Source organism: Aphidius gifuensis, linkage group LG2, assembly GCF_014905175.1.
Source record: "Aphidius gifuensis isolate YNYX2018 linkage group LG2, ASM1490517v1, whole genome shotgun sequence".
NCBI lineage: Eukaryota > Metazoa > Arthropoda > Insecta > Hymenoptera > Braconidae > Aphidius > Aphidius gifuensis.
The window spans coordinates 16337584-16363156 of record NC_057789.1 but is presented as its reverse complement, the minus strand read 5'-3'; the positions used below and the strand labels follow the sequence as shown (position 1 = coordinate 16363156).

At 28.5% G+C, this 25573-nt stretch overlaps 1 protein-coding gene and 1 non-coding gene across 5 annotated transcripts in view; one reads left to right on the top strand and one right to left on the bottom strand.

Annotated features, from left to right (window-relative positions):
• The window catches only part of LOC122849215 (anoctamin-8-like), a 317470-nt gene that overhangs the window by 254657 nt on the left and 37240 nt on the right, over nt 1-25573 (top strand). The window lies entirely within an intron of this gene.
• On the bottom strand, nt 8643-8713 carry Trnas-gga. Its single transcript has one exon. It is a non-coding gene; the product is annotated as a tRNA-Ser (tRNA).

Sequence of the window (25573 nt, the reverse complement as noted above, 5' to 3'; positions counted from 1 at the left end):
CTTCAAAGTCCCTGGACTAATTTTTTCTGATTGTTATGTGAGGAGGTTTTTTGATAAGTTTCAACAGGAAAGCCGTCTCACATAACACCTGAAAAAAAAAAATCAATCCGATGAAACTAACAAAATAAATACTGCTGCGACGAAACTGTTTACTCGATTCATATTTCATTGGAAAAAAACTATCAAGTAAATAGATTATAGCCATACTCATTCCAAATATTCTGGAGTACGCAATTGTTATGTGAGAAGGCTGATTATTTTCTGACAGAATAACTATCTCATATAAATATTGTTCAGTCCAGAATATTTGAAATGAATATGGCTATAGTCTTTTTACTTGATGACTTTTTTTAACGAAATTAAAATCAAGTAAACAGTTTGTTCAGCAGTATTTATTTAAAAGTTTTCTAGATCAATCTTTTTATTTATTAATCCAGAAAAACATTTTGAATTAATATTACACAAATTATTTATATATATATTTTTTTTTTTTTTAAGGAATTTTAATTTCCTATTGTTTTCGCTTTTCTTCTGGACCCCCCCCAACCATGGTAGACACCCCCCCTAAAAAATTTTCTAAGTCCTTCAATCTCAACCATGGTAGACATCCCCCCAAAAAATTTTCTAAGTCCCTTAATCTTAACCAATACGATATATATGGAAAATATAAAGAAAAATATAGAAAACTCACTGAATATAAAGAAAAAAAAGATAAATATGGGAAAATATCAGTAAATATAAAAAAAAGTAAAGGAAAGTGACTGAATATAAAGAAAAAAACGATAAATATGGGAAAATATCAGTAAATATAAAGGAGAATATAGGAAAATATCAAAGAAAAATCGGTAAATATAAAGGAAAATATAGAAAAATGACTGAATATGAAGAAAAGAATGATAAATATGGGAAAATATCAGTAAATATAAAGAAAAATATGGAAAAGTGACTGAATATAGAGAAAAAAACGAGAAATATGGGAAAATGTCAGTAAATATAAAAGAGAATATAGGAAAGTGTCTGAATATAAAGAAAAAAACGATAAATATGGGAAAATATCAGTAAATATAAAGGAGAATATAGGAAAATATCAAAGAAAAATCGGTAAATATAAAGGAAAATATAGAAAAGTGACTGAATATAAAGAACAAAACGATAAATAAGGGAGCATATCAATTATGCCCCCCCCCCCCGAAAATTTTCTAAGTCTCTTAATTAATTTAAACAAAATGAATATGGAAAATGAAGAAAAATATAGAAAAATAAAGAATATAGAAACGAATAAACGAAAATATAGAAAAATCACTGAATATAAAGAAAAATACGATAATTATAGGAAAATATTATTAAAATATTTTTCAACAAAAAGATTTAAAAAAAAATTATTAACATGATAAATTATTAAATATTCAAGTTAAACAAAATATATACGATCACTGGAGGATTAGTGAGAAAAATTAATGAACAATACCCATCAATAAATAATAAAGAAATAAAGTGGAATTTATATATGCAATGTCAGGACGGTTATTAAAATAAAGAACAATAACATTAGAAGACGACAGTGATTATGAAGTAAAATAAAATTTAAATGAAAAAAAGTTTGATTGAACTAAACAAAGATAATGAATTTACCAAAGGAAATATATTTTAGACTAGACTAACTTTATGGAATGAAGAGGCAGGAAATTTCTAGGGAAAAAAGGGTGATGTGATAGCATCAAAGGAATTGAAAATAAATGAATATAAAAAAAATAAAAATATAACGACGACTTCAGCAACAACTAAAATGTTAAATCTTGATTCAACCGAGAGAAAAAAGTAAATAAAATAAATACAATCGAACTCGACAATTTTGTAATAAATATTTAACATTGACAGGCTAAAATCATAGTACAACAAAATAAATAAAAACGGAGAGTTTAAAAGGTTAGAAGAAAGCGATTCTGGACATGGAGATGACCCATTAGAAGGAACAAGCAAAATGAATGAAAATTAAATAAATTTTAGTTGTAACAATAATCATTGTAACGATAGAGAATGAAATAAATTTGTAGTCACGAATTTCGATATATATTAAAGAAGAAATTAAAATTCCCCCCGCAGGGAAGGCACAGTTGCTTCAGCAACTGTATGATCATTTTTTTCATATCCATACACTATTCTTGACGCGGGGTTACATGGGAGGGAGCGGCCGCGTAAAGCTTGATTGTGGGGAAGGTCACGCATAGTATATATCGGGGGAATCGCGCTGCAGCTGTAAAGGTATTAAAGAGGGGTTACATAGTCGCGGGTAAACTTTAGAGTGTAGAGAGGGAAATGCGTTGAGTGAATTATAGAAGCAAGGACACGCGTTATCAATATATAGTAACGCGCGTATTTAATTAATATGATGAGTTATTTTATTTTTTCTTTCACTATTATTTATAAAGTATCAATTATTTTATCATCGTTTATAAAATATCATTGACTTTATTTTATTATTATTTATAAATTATCATCAATTTTATTATTATTATTTGAATATTATTATTTATTTTATCATTATTATTTATAAATTATTATTTTTTTATTTTTTCTAACATTTATTATCATTATTATTATATGGAATTACGCAGAAAATCTCGAATGTTCTAGAATTTTCTTGAAGGTTCTAGAAATTTCTAAGAAATATGACGTTATAAATAAATAAACATGACGTCATTGAAGAACATTCTAGAATGCTCGATGACGTCATTTTGGAAGTTTCTAGAAACTTCTAGATGCATCTCGAAAGTTCTAGAAACTTCGAGATTTCTACCCCCCTTCCCCTGACCTAGCCCCTGATTCCCGACCTCTGCCTCCTTGACCAAGCTTCACCCCCTCACCATGGCCTTAAACCGGCCCTATATAACTACTCATTATATTATTCGATAATTTCTAAAAAAAATTTTCGAAGCATATTTTTTGCACTAATCAAGTATGTTCGTGCAGTTTTTTTGCACCACAACAATCGAGATGCATAATGGAATATGATGAAAGCCTTATACCAACGTCGATTTAACATAAACTTGGAAAAAATTAAGAAGCCCTGTGGTCTAGAGGTTGAGGCGTTTGCCCAGTATGCAAAAGACTCGGGTTTGAATCCTGAATACTACGCGAAAAACTTAAGCTCTGTAGCTTTATATATTGTAAAATCCAACAAATCCGTTGCTTTACGTTAAGATTCATCAGGAACTTGCGAATGCAAAATTTTGAATCTTCTTGAAACTTCAGATTTCAATTCATAAGTAACTTGATATTAAGAACTTGAAAAAAACCAGTATTCCAGTAATTTGCCCATCACTCCCATAAATCTAAGATGCATGAAATCCAACACAAAACAAGTAATCATATTTATTCTTGGTGTAATAAAACAAATTGATGATGCTCCAGTATACCTTCTTCAAGATTACCACGGAAAACAGCATCTTCTTGCGGCTTTGCATCAACATCGAGAAAAACCATTTGATTTATTGTGGAAATGCCTTCAACTCTGCATCGCTCACAAGCATGCCGTCCTGTATGACCTTGAGTACCTTTTAGGAATGCATGAGCTGGAGTATCTGCTATAAAGCAGTGTGTTTCGATCCGAAAATGTGTCTTCAGATATTTCGGAACCTTCTTCAAGAAGTATATTAATTTCAAAAAGAAATTTAGCTAAATATTCTCGGGGACATTTTGGTTTAGATCTACCATAATATACAGCAACTATGAATGGCTCGAAATCGAGTTGTGTTGAATATATTTTGCATTGTAATGGCTACATATCTAAACAGCTTAATTTGGGCAGAGATAGTCCATCGCAGTGCAACTGAAGCTTCAGCACGTCTGAGTCATAAGCTGTTGAATCAACGCAATATTCAAGCCCTGTTTCAATACCACAGTACGCAATTTCCCCTAGTCGTCCAGAAATATCATCTTCCATCGGTTCAATAACATATGAAGCCTTCAAAGTTCCTGAAAATGTTTTTGACGATATTAGCAAGTTGAGGTGGAAACATTTACGTAATATTTTTAAATAACCATGTGAATGTTTGTAAGGGGTTCTACAATAAATAGCCCATTTTTTTTGTCAAGCATTGTCATTGAATATTTGAAACAGTAAGTAGCCTCATTTTCACTCGTACTACTTTCCACATGAACAGTTTTTTCTTTCAGACAAGCTCTTTATTTTTCTATTCGTATTGAAGCTGGTGTTAGAGAATCTATTTCATGTTCACCACACTGAAAACAATTTTTAGCTGCAACCACGAAGCATTGGATAGTTGAAAAAAGATAGTTGATACAAGAAAATAGATTGTTGATTTATTAATCAGGTAAAGTTTTTTTTTTTTTTTTTTTTTTTTTTTTGCGTTTATATATACAATTAATTATAGTTGAATTAATTCATTGATTAATTTTAATTTTTGTGAATATTTCGAATCATTGTTAATAAATTTATTATTTTTATTTTCGTTTTCATTAATTTTATCAATATCTGTTGTTGATGTATCCTAAAAAAAATGGTCTTGATGTGTTCATAATTGTTGCATCCTTAAAATCAGTTGTTCAATTGATAAAAGAATTAATACCATTTGATTGTGACATATTTAAAAATGCATCAAAACTTTCTTGACCATTTGATAATGACAATGATATTAATACGTGCCTGACATTGATGGTCTCAACGTTGCTGACACATGTTCTTTGTCTTTTTGATTTTTATTATCATTTTCATTATTTATTTTTTTTGATGATTCTTGTTGATAATTTAATTTCCAAACATTATTTTTTGTTGTTGATGTTATTTCCATTATTAATTCCAAACTCATTCTTCCATTTTTTTCGGTCTCGTAAAAGTTCTCATATCATATGTTTTTTTTGTATCATTCGACAAATCATTAAGTGAACTTACTGTTAAATTTTTTCTTAACCAAGCTTGAAGATCTTCGACGCTTGAAAATGATGGTCTGTCACTCACTGACAACAACCATCTTTTATTGTCATCATTAAAATTAACATGTGTTATATCAATTATACCATTGAGAAATGATGTTGATAATGATTTCTTGGGCATCATTTTTTTAAATATTATTCACTTTATCTGACATTTCTCTATTATTATTATTTACTCAAGCTTACCAAATAGTGGTGTATCACAAAAAGATGAACAAGTCAAAAATAGTATTTAAAAATATGATAGCTTTTTTGCTCTAAAGACAGATGATTTGGATATTCAAAAATAAATCCATTTACATATAACTCAATGTAACAACAAAAACTCATTAAACTTGATGAAAAAAAAAATAAACAATAACAACAACATGTGCCTTAGAAACATAGCTTAAAGCAGCTTACAGTATCATTATTGAATTCGCACCATCGATGCGATATTGAATACTGTACCGATATAAAGGTTCTTCCACAGAAGACAATTTTTATTTACGAAATGTAAATAATTATGATGAAGATTTGAAAATTTGTAATCCAAAGACAACAGGAATCAAAGAACAATGTTGTTTTTATGGTTTATGTGATTTTCATGTGGTTAATAATTTATTCTGTGATATAATGCATGATTTAATTGAAGAATTTTGTGTATTTGACATGGTTGCTATTATTTCATATTTTATTGAGAATGGTTACTTCACTTTAAATGAGCTTAACAATTGTATAAAGAACATATATTATGTTATTGTTGATTCTGATAATGTTCTTCCTACTATTAACCCTGGTGCTCTAAACAAAAATAAAATTAAAATGTCAGCATCAGAGATATAGACATTTGTCAGATATTTTGGTATCATAATTGGTGATGTAACACCAGAAGACAATGCTGGCTGGCGAGTATATCTAAATTTGCGTCAATTATTAGCTCTTGTAACTTCTACCACAATATTCTAAAAACACATTCCAATGCTAAAGAATTTAGTACAACAACACCACTACGTAGCTCCTAATGTATTAAAACGTCAACTTTTTAATAAAGATCATCATCTTATTCATAACGCAACTATTATTGTTACATCTGGACCAGCAATAAATTTTTGGAGCATGCGTTTCGAATCGAAACATCAAGAGTCTAAATCATATGCTAACGTTTTACATCAAAAAAAAAAACATCATCTAAAACTATCGCCACAAGAATCCAGCTACAACTTGCAAGTGTAATTCATTTTAATTTATTATCCTCACAACATTTTGAAACTGGGCCATCAACTACATGTCAGATGAAATCATTAGCAAAAAATTTTGATAAATCATCGGAACAGAATAATCTTTTTCTTTATAGTTCAGTCAATGTTACTAAATAGATCGAAATTAATAGTAGAACATATAAACTTAAAATAGTCTTATCTATTGATGAAAATAATGATACAACTTCTTTTGGAATTATTCGCTTAATACTTATTTGTGGTGATAAAATATTTTTTGTTCTTAAAAAAATAATAACTACTTCTTTCAGCATTATTATGCTTATAAAGTTATTGATGAAGCATCAACACTGAGTGTAATAAATTGTTTAATTGTTTATATTATTATATTTTATATTTTTTCTATTACTAGACCAATTGGCGCGCTTTGCGCACTATTATATGTGATGTTTTGTCAATGATGTAAGAAGGTTGTGGTAAGAATTTTTTTGATCTTGATCATTACGTAGAAATTCACGATATCTCCCAATTTATAATTTACTCTTTCTTTTTAAGTATATAGTAGAAAAAAAAAAAGAATACCAAATAAACTTATTATTAGTCTAGATCAATTCCTCAGCTATTTGACACAATAATTTTAATTTAATATTTAATAAGACTACGGATTAATTTATTTAGTCACATTTTTTTCTCGGCAACATTTGCCATAATTATTTAATTAAACAACTATTGACAAATGTTGTTAAGGAAAGAATGTAACCAAATAAATTGATTCTCAGTCCAGATTAATACCCAGCAATATTTTCTATATTGAATTAAACCTATTGTGCCAAATGGCCGAGGAATTAATCTAGATTACGAATTTATTTATTTAATTACATCCTTTCCTTAGCAACATTTGCCAATAGATTTTTAATTACTAATTATGGCAAATAAATTGATCAGTAACCTCAATAAACTCCTGAGCAATCTTTTTTTAGTCACATTCTTTCCTTAGCAACATTTGCCATAAGTATTTGACACAATAATCCTAATTCGATATAAAAAATATTGCTGTAAAATTAATCTAGACTATGAATTAATTTTTTTGGTTACGTTCTTTCTTCAGCAACATTTGCCAATAACCATTTAACTAATTAAATATGGCAAACATTGATAGCCAAATAAATTAATTCGTTATCTAAATTATTTTTTCAGCAATATTTTCCATAATTATATCAATTTATTATGGCAAATATTGCTGAAGGATTAATGAAAATTGTTAATTTATTTATTACATACATACTTCTTACTATTTACTATACACCCTCTTACATCATTGACAAAACATCACATATAACCAAAAAATAAAATAACAAAGGGTACTGTATCGCACCACGTATCCAAATATACCACGATAATTTCACAAGGGTTGTAAGGCCTTGAGTTTGATACAGGGCTATCAAAGGATGTGGAGGATAGGTTGTAAATTGAAATAATAGGAATAACACTTTAAATAAATCCAAACACTGTGGCTTAAATTCTATTAATATATTCACTTTATTATTTCACTAAAATTATAATTAATTGTATTGTATATTGTATATTGAGTTGACTCTAAAAAAGTGTTGTCATGGACAGACACTACTATTTTATATTGTAAGTATAAAGAAATCCCGTTGTACGCGAATCAATATTAATTAGAGATGTTACGTAAACGAGTGTTGAAGAGCAACTGATTTCTCAGTTTGTTGAAAATTGTTAAGTCCAAAAAATGGGTGTGTACTTAGTTAAAAAATTAGTTTTAATTGGTCAAAAATTAGTTCAAGAGAGGGTAAAAAACTAGGTGTAGGTGGTGGGATTTTTAGACATAAAATTGGACCTTGTGTGGTCCAAAGGGTGACATAAAAAATACCATATGTAAACAAAAAATATAGATTTTACGACCGGAAAGTCCAAGACGTTTTCATGAATTTAGTTTATTTTAAAAAGTTATAAATTTACTTTTTTATTGTCGATTTTACGATCATTCTGTGTATCGAAAATACGTTAGTGCAGCTGTTTGACAGATGTGAGATTTTCTCTAATTCTTGACAAATAATGTTTTAAAAAATATGTTATAATAGTACCAAAGAGAAACTTGAGTTTATGGTTTTATTTGTTACGTGATTTTTACTCAAAAATCTATGCATGAGTTGACCATGTGTGGGAATATTCGAGTTTGTAAAAAGCTATTAAAAGTACATGGATTAAATCGTTGTTTAAAATATTTTAGAAAAAATATAAATCATTTGAAAAATCAATTTGAAAAAAACCAGAAACTTAGAAAAAATATCGAAGTTCCCCCGCCTGGAATCGAACCCGGGTCTTTTGCTTTCCGGGCAAACGCCTTGACCACTAGACCACGAGGCTTCTTATTTTTTCTAAGTTTCATCAAGTTACCTCCGACGTCCTTCTATGCGTCAATTCATTTTTTTGAAAAAAACCAAAAACTTAGAAAAAATATCGAAGTGTTCCCGCCGGGAATCGAACCCGGGTCTTTTGCTTTCCGGGCAAACGCCTTGACCACTAGACCACGAGGCTTCTTATTTTTTCTAAGTTTCATCAAGTTACCTCCGACGTCCTTTTATGCGTCAATTCATTTTTTTGAAATATACATCACACTCATCACGCTCTATTCTTGTCTTTTTTATATGAAACTACTATAATAAAGTTGCAAGGTTGTGACTGCGCATACATTTATGTTGAAAGTGAACGACTACTAAATTTCAGTAGATCTGCATTAGTGTGAAAGTCTAATATTAAATACTATACTGACATATATAAAGGATTTTTTACACCATCTAAATATGTTAGTTTTTTTGCTCTATAGACAGATGCTTTTAGCAGCTGATTTTGATATTGAAAAATAAATCCTTTCGTAAATAATTTCGTAAATAAAAATATTTTATATTTCTATTTACATATCCTGTAAAAAAAAAAACTCATTAAACTTGACGGAGAGAAAAATAAACAATAACAACATGAGACTTGGGAACATAGGTTGAAGTATCATTATTTGATTCGCGCCATCGATGCGATATTGAATATTATACTGACATATACAAAGGTTTTTTCACACCATCTAAATATGTTAGCTTTCTTGTTCTATAGACCGATGCTTCTGGCAGCTGATTTAGATAATCGAAAATAAATCCTTTCGTAAATAAAAATATTTTATATTTTTGTTTACACATGATGTAAAAATAAAAACTCATTAAACTTAATGGAAAAAAAAATAAACAATAACATGTGACTTGGGAACATAGCTTAAAGTATCATTAGTTAATTTGCGCCATCGATGCGATATTGGATACTGTGGTAAGAAAAACGCAATTTCTAAAAATGATTTTAAAGTTTAAAAAAAAGGTATACATCTCAAAAATCTGTTTTTATTTTTATTAAAAAGATTCAATTAATTTATAAGATGATCAGAAGACAGAATATTTTTCACATCAATCAAATAATATATTCCAAAAGGCACAAGAAACAAAGGCACGATAAAGACAAAAGGATCTATAAACAAAAGGTTACGTTTATCAGCAAGCATGTGTATGTTGTATATTAGTACATTAGCACACCTGATAAGCAGGATTCACGCCCATATCCCAACGGCATATGGCGCGCGCACCATCGCTGCGATATTGAATACTGTACTGTACTGATATAAATAAAGGTTCTCTCACACCATTCTACTATTATTGCTCAATTTTATTTTATAAGGTTGTCGAATTGCTCTGGACTTAGAAGCCATAATGCTTTGATTTAATTTTGGTTTTTAATGTTTGTCATAGTGCCCTGAGTTTTTAAGATAATATCAAGAAAAACGCAATTTCTGAAATTGATTTTGAAGTTTAAAAAAAAGTATACATCTAAAAATTCTGTTTTTTTTTTTTAAAAAAAGTGTGATATTTAATAAAATGATCAGAAGACATAATATATTTATCTGATCAATCATATTTTAAAATAATTTCCCGAGGAATTGAAGGGTTAAGGTTAGCTCTATGCCGATAATATATAGGCACGGTAGTTAATCTCGTTTCTCTCATTTTTTTTTTTTCTCATACTTGACGCGAGGCACTACCGTGCCTCTTGATATTAAAATTGTATTATTTACTATATAGTATAATATATTATTACCTTGACAGTTGTTATCCAATTTACACCAAATAAATATATAATTATCTAATATTTTTCACATCAATCGAATAATATATTCCAAAAGGCACAAGAAACAAGGGCACGATAAAGACAAAAGGATGTATAAACAAAAGGTTACGTTTATCAGTAAGCATGTGTATGTTGTATATTAGCACACATTAGCACTCCTGATGAGTAGAATTCGCGCCTATATCCCAACGGCATATGGCGCGCGCACCATCTCTGCGATATTGAATACTGTAGCACCAACGATGCGATATTGAATACTGTATATGATATAAATAAAGGTTCTTTCACACCATTCTACTATTATTGCTCAATTTTTATTTTATAAGGTTGTGAATTGCTCTGGACTTGGCAGCCATAATGCTTTGATCTGATTTTGGTTTTATAATGTTTGTCAGAGTGCGGTAAGGTTTTATAAGAATTTCAAGAAAAGCGCAATTTCTGAAAATGATTTTGAAGTTTAAAAGAAAAGTATACTTCTAAAAAATCTGTTTTTTTTTTTTTATAAAAAAGTGTGATATTGATTTAATAAAATGATCAGAAGACATAATATATTTATCTGAACAATCATATTTCAAAATAATTTCCCGAGGAATTGGAGGGTTAGGGTTAGCTTTGTGTCGATAATATATAGGCACGGTAGTTAAATCTCGTTTCTCCCACTTTTTTTTTTTTCTCATACTTGACGCGAGGCACTACTGTGCCTCTTGATATATATAATAAAAATTATCATATAGACATATAAAAGTTAGCATAAACTTAAATATTTTTTACTATATAGCTTTGTAAAAATTCTGTTTGTGGGGCGAAATAACACAAAGATGGCCGACCGATTGAACAAATGATTGAACTGTCATGTAATTTTAAGCATTTCTACAGCCTTATCTGTTGAAGCTAGGTATGGGGTTAAGCGAGGTTTAATATTGGTTATTTATTTCTAAACACTTTATCAAGAATAACTTTTTTCTATTTAACAATCAGTTTTCGAGTTTTGAGCGTGTAAACACAAAAGAAAAAATTTTGCCGGGAATTGATTGCTATTCTCCGTGAATCTAGCACAAACTGCCGAACTTAACACAAAAAATGTCCAACTTTTAAATAAAATTTATAATAAAATTTAGTTAATTCTAAAACCGGTAGTGGGTGAATTCTCAGCCTGCTAAAATTTACTTGTGAGTGTCGTGGATTTAGTCATTTTTTTAAACAGAAATTACAATAAAATTGTGTAAATTTTATGGCTTAGTATTGTATATAGTCAATGGCCAGATTTTTTACATAATTTTATTGTAAAAATTATCTATCAATATATGAATAATTCTTATAAATGACGGGGGAACGCAGTTTTTACTATTTATTTTGTAATTTTTTCTTTTACGTTTGTAATTCTTAGTTAAACTTTCTCTCAGTTAACTCTATAATGACATTTTTTGGTCGGTTTTTTGATGTGTAAACATCTTTAGGCGCGGGTGACAGTAGGAGTGAAATGAAAAAACCAAAAAAAGATCGTCATATCCTGTGACGGATGTTAGCCTGACTCCATTACTATAATAAGCGCAATGGTAGATTATGTATAGTATAATAGGTTATCCAGCGGTCGGTAACTGTTACCATGAGGCAATTTTGAATATTAATGAATTAGGAGATATCTGACATATGTCATGTATAAGTGAAAAAAATATATTCTATACAATAAAAAGACATGGCCGGATCCTTGGAAACGCAGTTTTACGCAAACCATCGGTCCGATTTACATGAAATTTAACTTAGATATTCAGTTTGAGCTCAGGAGGGTTTGAGTCAACGAAAATATCACCCAGGTTACTTTTTACGATCACCAGGAGGTCAAAATGATTTTTCTATTTTTCTTCGAGATTTTTCTTATTATGTTAATATTATTTTAACTAAAACTTATATTTTTCCAAAAAGGGGATATTAAAAATATTACATTGGTTTGTATTGCTGGCTTCCGGTTTCCCAGGATGTGGAAATTGAATTTTATCATCATCTCCTGGGTTTTTTTTGATTAAACAGTATATTTTATCGAGAACTCAATTTAGAATAATATTGTATTATTTTATAATGTTGGTTTTCGGTTCACCACGATGTAGAGATTCGATTCTTTCATCATCTCCTGGGTTTTTTTTCGATTAAACAGTATATTTTATCGAGAATTAAAATTAGAAATATTGCATTATTTTATAATGTTGGTTTTCGGTTCACCAGGATGTAGAATCAACTCCTGGGGTTTTTTTTTATCAGATCGGACGTATAATTAATACTTAAATTAAATTGATTGTGTAATAAATCAACCAGTATAAAGTTTTATTTATTATGCATCGATAATTGATAGAGATGTAAGACAAGTTTGGCAAATATAATCCAAATATCTAATAATGCGGTGATATGCAGAATGAGTGAAGAAAGGTTCTGAATTACAATTATTCGAATGATCTCTTTGTAAATTCAAAATCTTATTTAAGTTGTTTAATGTCAATATTAGGGATCATAGATTGACAGAAAGAACATACAATTACATGTTCGGATAATGACATGTTCAAATTCCCTTTTTCACATATGAATCAAACAAAATCATTACGTACCCTGGTAGAAATAATCTCTCCAGATTTTTCTGGATTTTTCCGGACTCAATCCGGATTTCTCTGGATTTTCTACGTAATTGAGACTTCCGGAGATATTTACGGAGTAATCTCCAGACTATTTCTATAATATCTCCGGATTCTTTCCGGAATTTTGACTTAAAAAAACAAACACAAAAAAATGAAAAAATTAATAAGAAAAAGTAGAAATAAGAGTTTACATACGAAAAATAAAAAAGAAATTTTTTCTGAAAAAATCCGGAGAAAACCCGAAAAAACTCCGGAATAATATCTTCGGAAGTCTCAATTGCGCAGAAAATCCGGCGAAATCCGGAGATAATCCGGAGATATTCGGAGAAAATCCGGAGAAGTCATGAGAAATCCGGAAATATCCAAGAATAAAATTAAACTATAAATTCTTTGAAAATAATTTACCATTTATTTATTTTATTTATTTATTTATTTTCAATTGTGTATACCAATTATGTATCTTAACTTTTCTTGAATCACAAATCTTGCTTGGCAACATAAAATCAACAACATTATAAAAAAAAACAATTGAAAGCTGAAAGTATATTTCAAATTACTTACATTCAGGTCTATTTGGAAATATGAACATAATGAATTTTTTTCAAAATGAGTAGATTCAAGTTTTGATCGAATTTAAATAAAATATATCTATTATTGAAAGTCGTATCGCAACATGTCTAATTTAAAGGAAAGAAATTATTAATAAATGTTAAAAACAATAATAAAAATATTATAAAAAACAAACTTTGAAAATTTGGCGATTCATGATGTGTATAAAACGTCAATTATGTATCCTAATCTTTCTTAATTTATAAACTTTCCTTGGCAACGAAAATCAACGACATTAAAAAAAAAAAACAAAAAAAATTCAAAGAGAAAAAAAAAACAAAAAACAATTGAACGTTGAAATTAAAATTTATTCAAAACAAATTATAATGGAACACCCGAACATAAATTAACGTTAGCAACATATTTCCCCTTTCTTATAATTACCGATGACAATTTTATTTTTCAGTCAAGAAGAAAGTTTTAACTTTTTTTCGAGTAACTTACATTCAGGTCTATTTTGAAATATGAACATAATAAATTTTTTTTCGTTGATGTTCAGAATTTACGATAATAAAAAATTGAAAATATTTCCTGATGTACTAAGAGTGTTAAAAAAAAGCTGAATACTTTGGTTTACTGGAAAATATGATCGCTGTTGATAAGATGAATAGAATATTTTTCGATTTACAAAAAATTTTGAAAAATTCCAACATTTTAATGGAGGTTATTAAGTTGACATATTTTTTCTTTCTTATAATTACCGATGACAATCGATATTTTTATAATGAGACAGTTACAATTATTTTTCGGGTTATATACATTTAGGTCTATTTGGAAATATGAACATAATAAATGTTTTTTCCTTGACGTTCAGATTTTACGCAATTTTTGAGATTTCATTTGAGGTTATCGAATTGTCATATTTTGACTCTCTTATAATTACCGATGACAAACGTTATTTTTATAATGAGAACAATTCCAACTATTTTGTGAATAACGTACATTTAGGTCTATTTGGCAATATGAACATAATAAATCTTTTTTCGTTGATGTTCAGAATTTACGATAATAAAAAATTGGAAATATTTCCTGATGTACTAAGGTTGTTTAAAAAAACCTGATTACTTTGGTTTATTGGAAAATATGATCTCTCTTATAATTACCGATGACAATCGTTATTTTTATAATGTAAGGGTTACAACTATATTTCGAGTTACGTACATTTAGGTTTATTTGGAAATATGAACATAATAAATGATTTTCCCTTGATGTTCAGAATCTATGATAATAAAAATTTAAACATATTCCCTGATGTTCCAAGTTCAAAAAAAGGTGAATTGGATATTAGAATAATTACATCTATTGGAAAATATTTTTTCTAGAAAATTTTTATTGATTTAATAATTTTATTCTTATTTGAAGTAAGCTGTATGTTTCAAAAAAAAGACAATCATTTGAATTGCATAAAATTATCTCTTATAACTGACATATTGGAAGAAAAACATTATTAGGAAAAAGATTAAAAAGATTCAAAGATCCACATGATTGAATTCGAGAAGATGATGATGAACCACGAGAAGATGTACAAACATTAACGTTAGATACAATTCATAAACAGAAAAGTGAACGTACACAACGAAGACATTCTAAAATGAAAAAAAAATTCGAAATTAAAGCTTTCAATTATAGTCATGTAGTTCAGTAGTTGCGGTAAAGTATATATTAAAATATATACACAAAGGTAGCCAACAATATGGCACTGCGGTTAAGGTTCGAGCTTTGTGACAGGGAGGTCACGGGTTCGAACCCGACCACCAACGCCATGTATCGAATGATAGGCGCAAGCCGGCTGTACTGCCCAGGTTTTTCATGGTTTCCCTGGGCTATAATAGAAATCGGATACAGTTTGAACGCATTACGAAAGTCGACATCCATGACTGTCGCAAAATGAGTTGTAAGGAGTTGACGGTTGGAAATACAGAAAGCAAGACGTGAGGCACACCGTGTTAAAAACTTCTTCATGAAAAAGAAGTGTAGCACGTTAAATACGACTCATTCACATTATATACACAAAGGGAGTGATCAAGCTATTTATTCAATAGAAAATAAAAATAATAATGAAATTAACGAATATCAATCAGGAAGATATATAAGTAGCAATGAGGCAGTTTGGCTGATACTAGGTTTCAAAATACATGATCGATATCCAAATATTCAACATTTAAACGTTCATCTCGAATATGGTCAACGTGTTTATTTTTCAAATCGAAATATAGAAGAAAAAGTTGAAAAACCACCTGAAATCTGGTGGATCCACCAAGTGATAACGAGTCTTTAAATATATTTTTATATTATACTAAGTGGTAAAAATACATTAAAAATTCGAAAAAACTGTCCAATTGTATTTGTCTAGGAATTTTTGACTTTTTTATTTTCAATAGCCTAATCGATATGGGATTAATATATTTCTAACCATAACCGTAACCAGCCCCAACGGTATTAATATTTGAAACTTACCTGTATTTTATTATACTGTATTGAGATAGAATATTTGATGTCTCCCACCACACTGACATGTCATGTGACATAGTCAGTGAGGTGTTTTAGCCATGTATCTATGTGTGGGTACAAGAACCCTCACTCCGTTTTGTTGCTTGAGACTCCGCTCTCTTCGCTTCTAGTCCGGCCACCAAGCCAAACGGTGCGTCGGAACTATACTTATAAATTTGTATTGGTGATGTGGCTATGCCACCTTACAACCAGTAATATATATATTGTGTCTTGTTAAATTGTTTTATTAAATAGTCTCATTATTAAATAAATTGTTTCATCATTATCAATATTAAATATAAATTTCGCGTCTATCTTTTAAATTATTGTTTGAAATTAAATTAAATTATAAAATAAGTAAAGTGAGGAATCCACACCTCACAATACAATATAATATTTGTATGTATTCTATATGTATATTATATATATTTGTATATATATTTGTATACTTTATACATGTATACGTATAAAATGTTTTTTTCGTTTAATTATTTGTGTTTCTGTTGCTAAGAAGAAAAATAACGATAATAAAAAAAAAAAAGATAGTCAAGTTCCCCAAGGTGCACCCTAAGTGTTCGGTAGGATTTTTTATTTTTTTTCTTGCTGTTTACGAAAATATTATAAAAAAAAAAAGTTTGTGACACTACATATCGTTGAATAAAAAAAAAAATAAACGACCGAAAAATTTGAAAAAAATATCATAGAGTCTACAGATGAAGCGTCGTCGATTAAAACATTGCCGGAATTAATTGGTCAATATTTGGAATTGGGCCATGTCCAAAAATGGGCATATTAAATATAATAAGGCCCAAAAAGTAAAAAAAATATCATGTCCGTTTTTGGAAAAAAAAAAACCTAAATTTGTTTTAACATTGACTAATTCGGTTCAGCGGTTCAAAAAATATTGTAAAAAACGGTTTGTGACACTACATATCGTTGAATAAAAAAAAAAAAATAAACGACTGAAAAATTCGAAAAAAATATCGTAGAGTCTACAGATGAAGCGTCGTCGATTAAAACATTGCCGGAATCGATCGGTCAATATTTGGAATTGGGCCATGTGCAAAAAATAAATTTAATGAGGCCCCAAAATTGGGAATAAATATGACCATTGCTTTTGGCCAATCTCGAAATAACAAAACGTCACAGAAAAGCGCAAACATAAGTGTCTTACGGAACACTAAAAAGAATAAAACATATTGACATAAGCATTACCCCGGCAACGCGGGGTCCGGCCTACTAGTATTCAATGAAAATACAAAATTAATTTATTTCATATTTGGAAAAAATCTCAAGTAAATTTAAAATATATACCTATTTGGACAGACATAATCAAAATTGTTTTAAAATTTACTTTTCGTTTTTTTTTTGTAAATTTTTAAACATAACATTTTGTTTTTTGTTTCAATTCAACTATAAAACACATACTTATTACCTTAAAAAATCTAAAAATGACATTGTATACAAATTCTAACAGGTATAACTGAAATTTATTTACAATTTACTTCTTCTTGTAAATAGACAATGAAATTTTTTTTTTTTTTCATAAACATTAGTCAGTTGAACGTTTCAGCTACATATATTACTTTTTATCGATATTTTATCGATATTTTTTTTAAAATGTATACAATTTTTTTTTTTTCAAAAAAAAAAAGTCAAAATTTTTGTTTTTTTTAAAAAAAAAACTGCTAATTATTGATTGTCGCGTATTGTTAAGCACGAATATATATTTTTTTTTTGAAAATAATGGATATATCCAAGTTTATTTTACTTGGTCGCTAGGTTTTTTACTTAGCTATATTTTTAACTTAGCTATATTTTTTACTTAGCTATATATTTTTTACTTAGCTATATTTTTAACTTAGCAATATTTTTTACTTAGCTATATTAATAGCCAAAAACACAATACCTACATAATTTTACCAGCTATATCTTTTACTTAGCTTTATTTTTTACTTAGCTATATATTTATAGCCAAACACAAAATATCTACATAATTTTACCAGCTATATTTTTAACTTAGCTACTTTTTTTACTTAGCTATATATTTTTTACTTAGCTATATTTATAGGCAAACACACAATACCTACATAATTTTACCAGCTATATCTTTTACTTAGCTATATATTTATAGCCAAACACACAATATCTACATAATTTTACCAGCTATATTTTTAACTTGAATATATTTTTTACTTAGCTATTTCTTTTACTTAGCTATATTTTTTACTTAGCTATATTTTTTTACTTAGCTCCATTATATTATCAATTATGAAACAATTATTATTAACATTAGAAAGATATCGATAATTCGAAAACTATTCGCGCGATCAAAAAATTGTATACGATTTTTTTTTCTTCTTGATGAGTTTAATCGACTTCCATTATTAAATTAATAAAAAAAAAAAAATCGATAAATCGAAATTTTAAAAAATATTATAACTCGAAAACTATTCGAGATATCGAAATTTTTTAAAAACATTTTCTTCTCCCCGGCGATCTTTATTGATTGCCATTATTAAATTTGAGAATTAATCGTTATTTCAATAACTATACGACATATAACCGATAAATAGCCGTTTTTTTTTCATATTTCAACTCCATTTTTAACCACTTTGCGCATTCGTAGGAATTTTTCGTAGAAACACGCCGAAGATGTTTACACATAATAAACCCGCGAGTCTAGATGGCTCACAAAATTTTTTTTATTTTTTTTTCGGCGAGCCATAACTTATGTTATAATCAAGATAAGGAATTCGTATTAGGCTCAAATTATGCGCCTAAAAAAAATCTAGTGACGGCATTACGGATTTTTTTTTCTCTCAATAACAGTTTTCGAGCAAAAAAATTAAATATCCGAATTTTTTTTCTAATTTTGAAGGTTTTTTTTTTTTCTCAAAAACTATCATAGATATGGGAAAAAATCCATCATGCGGGCGATAGAGTTTTTTGAGACGCATAATATAAGCCTCATACGAAGTCTCTCTTATGATTTCGCGTTGAGTTATTTATTGCACCGTTTTTATAACTTGTAAAATTTTCACATGAAAACGTATGTAATATTTTAAGTTACATAAATAATAATTTAAGAATGATGAAATATAAACAGAAACGATTCACGAACAAAAAACCTCCGGTGATAAATACTCTTTGATGGAAAGTTTAGACACCACAAATTTTTAAGTAAGAAAAAAATTTTTTTCAAAATTTACATTTTAGTTTTTCGATTAAAAACTATTATCAATAGAGCAAAAAACCTATTACGCGGGCGATAGAGTTTTTTAATGCACTTCTTTTGAGCCTGGTACGAAGTCTCTCGGTTACTTAGTTCGTAAGTTATGAGCGTTTTTTTTTTTCGCCGATGAATTCAAGACTGCGGCTGAGCCTATGGCTCCTAGCCTCCGTAAAAAAAAAAAAAAACAAAACGAAGTATTTGATGTTAAAAAAATTTAATGTCAAATATTGATCGATTTTTTCAACATCTTTTTTATGAGCGAATTAACCACAAACACATGATGGTGCATCATCGCCGCCACTACCACCACCATGTATTTGTTCTATTATGATTGCTGCTGTTTATATATGATCAATATTGTTGTTGTTATTTTGATTTCCACTCGGTACATCATTTATTAAATTATTATTTACTCCTGTTGTTGTTGTTTCATGGAATGATTCAATATTTAATCATCTGTTCCATTTTTTTGTCCTTAACAAATTCATTCAAGATCTTGAATTTATTTCGATCATGGCAAGCACGATCATAACAAGCACAAGCACTTGAATAACCACTATCTCGTGTATTATTTGATTATTGGACAGATTTATTTCAAATACTCATTATTTGATTTAAAATATTATTAAATCTACCAGTACAAGTCTCATGAAAATTACCAGACATTGTATAGGATCTAATCGTATTTTAAATTTTACTGATTTAGGATTACCAGTACATTTATCAGATGTTTTTGATAATATTTCAGTCTCGCTAATTGTCTCTTGAAATCCTATACAATCTAAATAACCATCTTTGCTATCTTTACGTTCACGTGGTACCACATTTTATCCACATATTATTAATTGTTGTTTGGTATTGTGATTATGATGTTGCTGTCGTATTATGTCAAGCACTTGAATAACCACTATCTTGGGTTTTATTTGTTTATTTGACAAATTCATTTTCAATACTTATTATCTGATTAAAAATATTATTACAACCACCAGTACAAGTCTCATGAAAATTACCAGACATTGGTATAGGATCTAGTCGTATTTTAAATTTTACTTATTTAGGATTACCAGTACATTCATCACATGTTTCTAATAATATTTCAACGTCATTAATTGTCTCTTGAAATCCTATACAATCTAAAATACGATCTTTACTATCTTTACGTTCACGTGGTACCACATTTCATCTAAATATTATTTATTGTTGTTCGGTATTGTGTTTATGATGTTGCTGTCGTATTATGTCAAGCACTCAAATAACTACTATCTTGTGTATTAATTGTTTATTTAACAGATTTATTTTAGATACTCATTATTTGTTAAAAAATATTATTATAACCACTATTACAAGTCTCATCAAAATTATCAGACATTGGTATAGCACCTCGTCGTATTTTAATTTTTACTGATTTAGGATTACCAGTACATTTGTCACATTTTTTTGCTAATATTTTAATGTCATTAATTGTTTCTTGAAATCCTATACAATCTAAAATACCATCTTTACTATATCTTTACGTTCACGTGGTACCACATTTCATCCACATATTATTTATTGTTGTTTGGTATTGTGATTATGATGTTGCTGTCGTATTATGTCAAGCACTTGAATAACCATTATCTTGTGCATTATTCGTTTATTTAACAGATTAATTTTAAATACTCATTATTTGATCAAAAATAACATAATAAATTATATATTGTATATAATAAAAGTTTTAACCTTAATATTCACCTTTGTCTCTTGAATCTTTCATGGAACTAAAATTTTGAAACAAATTTAAAACAAATTTTTTCGTATCGTTGTCAAGGGAATAAACAAATAAAACAAGATAAAAAATAATTTAAAATTACTTACCTTCATACCGTTACTTTTGTTGCATCCATCTTTTGTTTTTTTTTTTTACTGCCCATTCTGAAGAAGTTTCACTTCACAAAATTCTCTCAAATTTTCAGAATTTTTACTCAACATTAACCCGTGCCGCAAAAGCTTTTTCTATTTTTGATTTCTTTTTCTTTTCGTCATTTTTTTAGTAGATAAATAGTGGAATCGATTTTATTAGTATTTTTTACGAGGAATATTGTGGTTCAAACAGAAATATCGTACCTTCAACAGCTTTCGAGATACTGAGCTTTGAAGGTAAAATATATCGAAATATATTACTAACTTTTCATTGATTTGATATTTTTAAATAATTATAAATTTAAAAAAAAATCAATATTAATAATGATTCTAGTGAAATTTTTTACGGAGAAAAACAATAGTGATGATAAAAATTTAATATCTCTATCCACACGGAGAAAAATTTACTTTTTTTTTTAATATAATACCATAGCAATTTTTGCGTTGTGTTACAGTAAGCTGGAACCATAAGATCATCAAATTAAATATTGAGACAGACCATATCAATTTTCATTGAAAAACGCCACCTACTGGCTAGAGATGCCGCGATAATCGATAATATCGCGACAAGACGATACGATAATGACGACAACGATACGATAGTTCTATTTTTTATCGTATCGTCGTCACGACACGATACGATATTTGACTGACGATAACCGATAAAATTATCGCGTTATCGCGATAATATCGGAAAAAATACATTTAAATTCAAGCTAAATTGTCTTAATTATAATAAGGAAAGAAAAATAAACACTTGAGTCCATAGACTTTAAATTCATATGAAACTCCACACCATATCATAATTTAAAAAAAAAATAGATTATTGCAACATAAAAAAAAAAAAAAAAACTGATATTTTCCGTTTTTTCAGTGCCGAACCACCAACTCCGCTGACCATCTATTCAGTAATTTAAAAATCGATATTTTCGCTGTTGCATAATTAAAATTTGTAGTACTTCAATATTATTAGATATTAATATAATTAATATTATAAGTAATACAAATTTTAATCATAAAATAAGTAATAATATAGTTTTATATATAAAGAATATAAAACTTTGTTGCACCGAGTATATTTTTTTTTAAATTTGTTTTAAGGAAATTTGTCAAATTCATAAAAGCCGCGAACTTCTCATATTGACTATTTTTTATTTAATAAATTTTTTATGTAAAAATCATGATATATTATTTGGTATATGTCATAATTAAAAAAAGAAAATTATCCTCGATAATGTCGATAATACACGATACGATACGATAATAAGACGACACGATAATTTGATTTTTTGTCGATTTTCTAGACGACACGATACGATAACGACAATCAACTTCTACGACACGATACGATAATCAGCTAATTATCGTATCGTATCGTATCGCGGCATCTCTACTACTGGCCGTGCGACCTTCCGCGGTGTACCATAGTAATTCTTGTGATGAGCAAACGCAAAATTTATTTTGTTTATAAACGCTCGTAAAAAAATATTGGAAAAAAATATTTCAAGCCCAGGATTTGAACCCCATATCATCGGGATACCAATCCTACGAGTTATCCGCTGCGCCACAACAACTTATGCGTAATTGAAATATTATTTATTTTACATTGACAATTTGAAAATAAGCAAAGTCACGCCTGCGCAGTCGACTAAAAAGTGGGGGCAGTTGACATTTCTGAGTCCTTCATCAATTTTGCTATGGCCCATTGTAATTTTGAATATGTTGCTTTGTATTTGTTAGTGATACCTACAGGAAATCTAAGAAAGTTATTAAAATTACTATGGTACATTGTAAATTTTCAGAGGATCATTTTAATTTTGTCCATAACAACAAAGTAAAATTTTAGAAATAAACAAAGCAAAAAAAAAAAATATTTTTTGCTATGGTGCAATGTAATTTTTAGACTGGATTATTTTAAATTTTAAATTTGGTTTCTGTAAAAATTTCTTTATGCGTTGTAATTTTTTCATCGGGGAATAGCAAAAAAAACATGACAAAATCGCTATGGTACATTTTAATTTTTCAAGACTACAATTGTTTTTTTTCGTTGAAATGACAGTAAATTTTTTAATAATCATAATATGGTTCTATGGTAATGTGGCACCATAGTAATATTGAGTGAAAATTTTTCTCCGTGCATTTTCGAGACATCGATTATTGAAAATTAAAAATATCGATATATTTATAAGATGACGAGTGAGTGAGTGAGAGCTATGCCTCCCCATCATAAATTCTTGCCAGTCGGCCTTTAGCTGATGAAAAGATGCAGCTAAGGAAGCAATTATGCCGGTAAAATAACGTAGATATTGTCCCTGGTAGAAATAATCTCTCCAGATTTTCTCCGGATATCTCATGATTTCTCTGGACTTACTCTGGATTTTCTACGTAATTGAGACTTTCGGAGATATTTATGGAGTAATCTTCAGACTATTTCTATAATATCTTCGCATTTTCTCTGGAATTTTCACTTTAAAAACAAACACAAAAAATCGGAAAAATCAATAAAGAAACTAGAAACAAGAGTTTACCTACGAAAAATAAAAAAAGAAATTTTGTCTGAAAAAATCCGGAGAAAATCTGGAAAAACTCTGGAATAATATCTCCGGAAGTCTCAATTGCGTAGAAAATCCGGAGAGATTCTTTCTACCAGGGGTGTGTTTGGCTATAATTAAGACTAAGTGAAAGATCTAGTGGCTAAGTGAAAAATCCAGGTGAGGAAAAGATGTAGCTAAATAGCTACTACAGCGATACTAGGTTGTCAAGCTTTGGATAGCTACCACAGCTATCCAAAGTATAGCTAATGTAATAAGTAGGTGCGCTGTTATCACGAGAACAGTTTTTTACAGTGCAAAAGAAAAATTACTATTCATTTTATCTATTTCTTGAATTAAAAAAATTATTTCAATATTACAGAATAAAAATATTGTTATTAAAAATTGAAAGAATACTGACTAAATTGTAATAATTGACAAAACACACTATATTCATCAATTAAAATGCACTAAGTATTCTTGACAATATTTTTGGTTAATGCAAAATAAATATTATTCGCACTGTGAATTTCACAGAATTTTTTGTTTATTCATTTGTATAATAAAACATGATAATAAAGTCACAATATCTTTAATGCGTTTTGAAATTATGTTAGAATTCATTTGAATCAATCAGTAAAGTTAATCATTAATTTATTGACATTCTAGGGACTTTCGCGTGAAATATATGAGAATGAGAACCGTTTTTCTGTAAAATTTCTTTCATTTTGAGATAAACAATGAACATACGTTTGCTTATTGTAATAAAGAAAATTAAGCTAAAACAATCTATCGAAATTATTCTCAAAACTTTCAGTTTAAATAAAGTATATGTTAAGACTAAATCATTGTTATTTTTTTTCTAAGTTATTATTTTTTATTTTCTATTCTATTTGTTACATTTATTTTTTACACAACCTTGGGCCAACGTTTCAAATCATTAGCACCAGCTTCATCACAAAGATGTATTTCATTAGCTGGTATACCTAATAACGCACGTGTCTATGCCCAACCTGTTGCATAATCTTTTAATAATTGTATTCCATTACTAACAGCAGCATTACTTTCTCCTTTTGCGGATGATCTTTTTCTACTAGTAAGCAAACTAGGGGTGTGCGAATAGTCTTCGAATCGAATCGAATAGTACTATTCGATTGTAATTCGAATCGAATTATTCGACATTTCGAATAGTCGAATTATTCGAATTTTCGAATATTCGTGTAAAGACGAATAGTCGAATAGTAACGAATTATTCGACTATTCGAGTTTTTCGAATATTCGTTTAAAGACGAATAGTCGAATCGTAACGAATAGTTCACTTGGTCGACTATTTAACTGCATATTTTTAATTTTTCGAATTAAAATGATTTAATGCATTTAAAAATTGTTCCAAGTGGAAGATAATCGTAAGAATATTGAACTCAAACATAAGATAATTTTTTATTCATATTAACTTAATAAATTTATTGATTACTTATTAATAGAATACAAAATGTAGTATTAATATTATATAAACAGTATTATTTAATTAGCTTGGTTCCATTTATTAACAAATACAGCCATATTTTACTTTTCTTTATATTTATCAATTGCACCTTTTTATCACCTCATCAATCATGGAGTAATTACGAATTTCGTTTAATTAATTGAAAAGAGAAATAATCACGAATTAAAATCATTAATTTTTGGATATGGAAAAGACTCGGTTTTCAGATCTCTGAACTTGGCCCCCCAAGTTTGAATAAAAAATTTATAATTTTTTTTTAGATTCTTTTATGATAGTAATTGATATTAGTGAATTATTTTTTGATAGTAGTTCAACCATTAACTGAGAATATTTTTTTG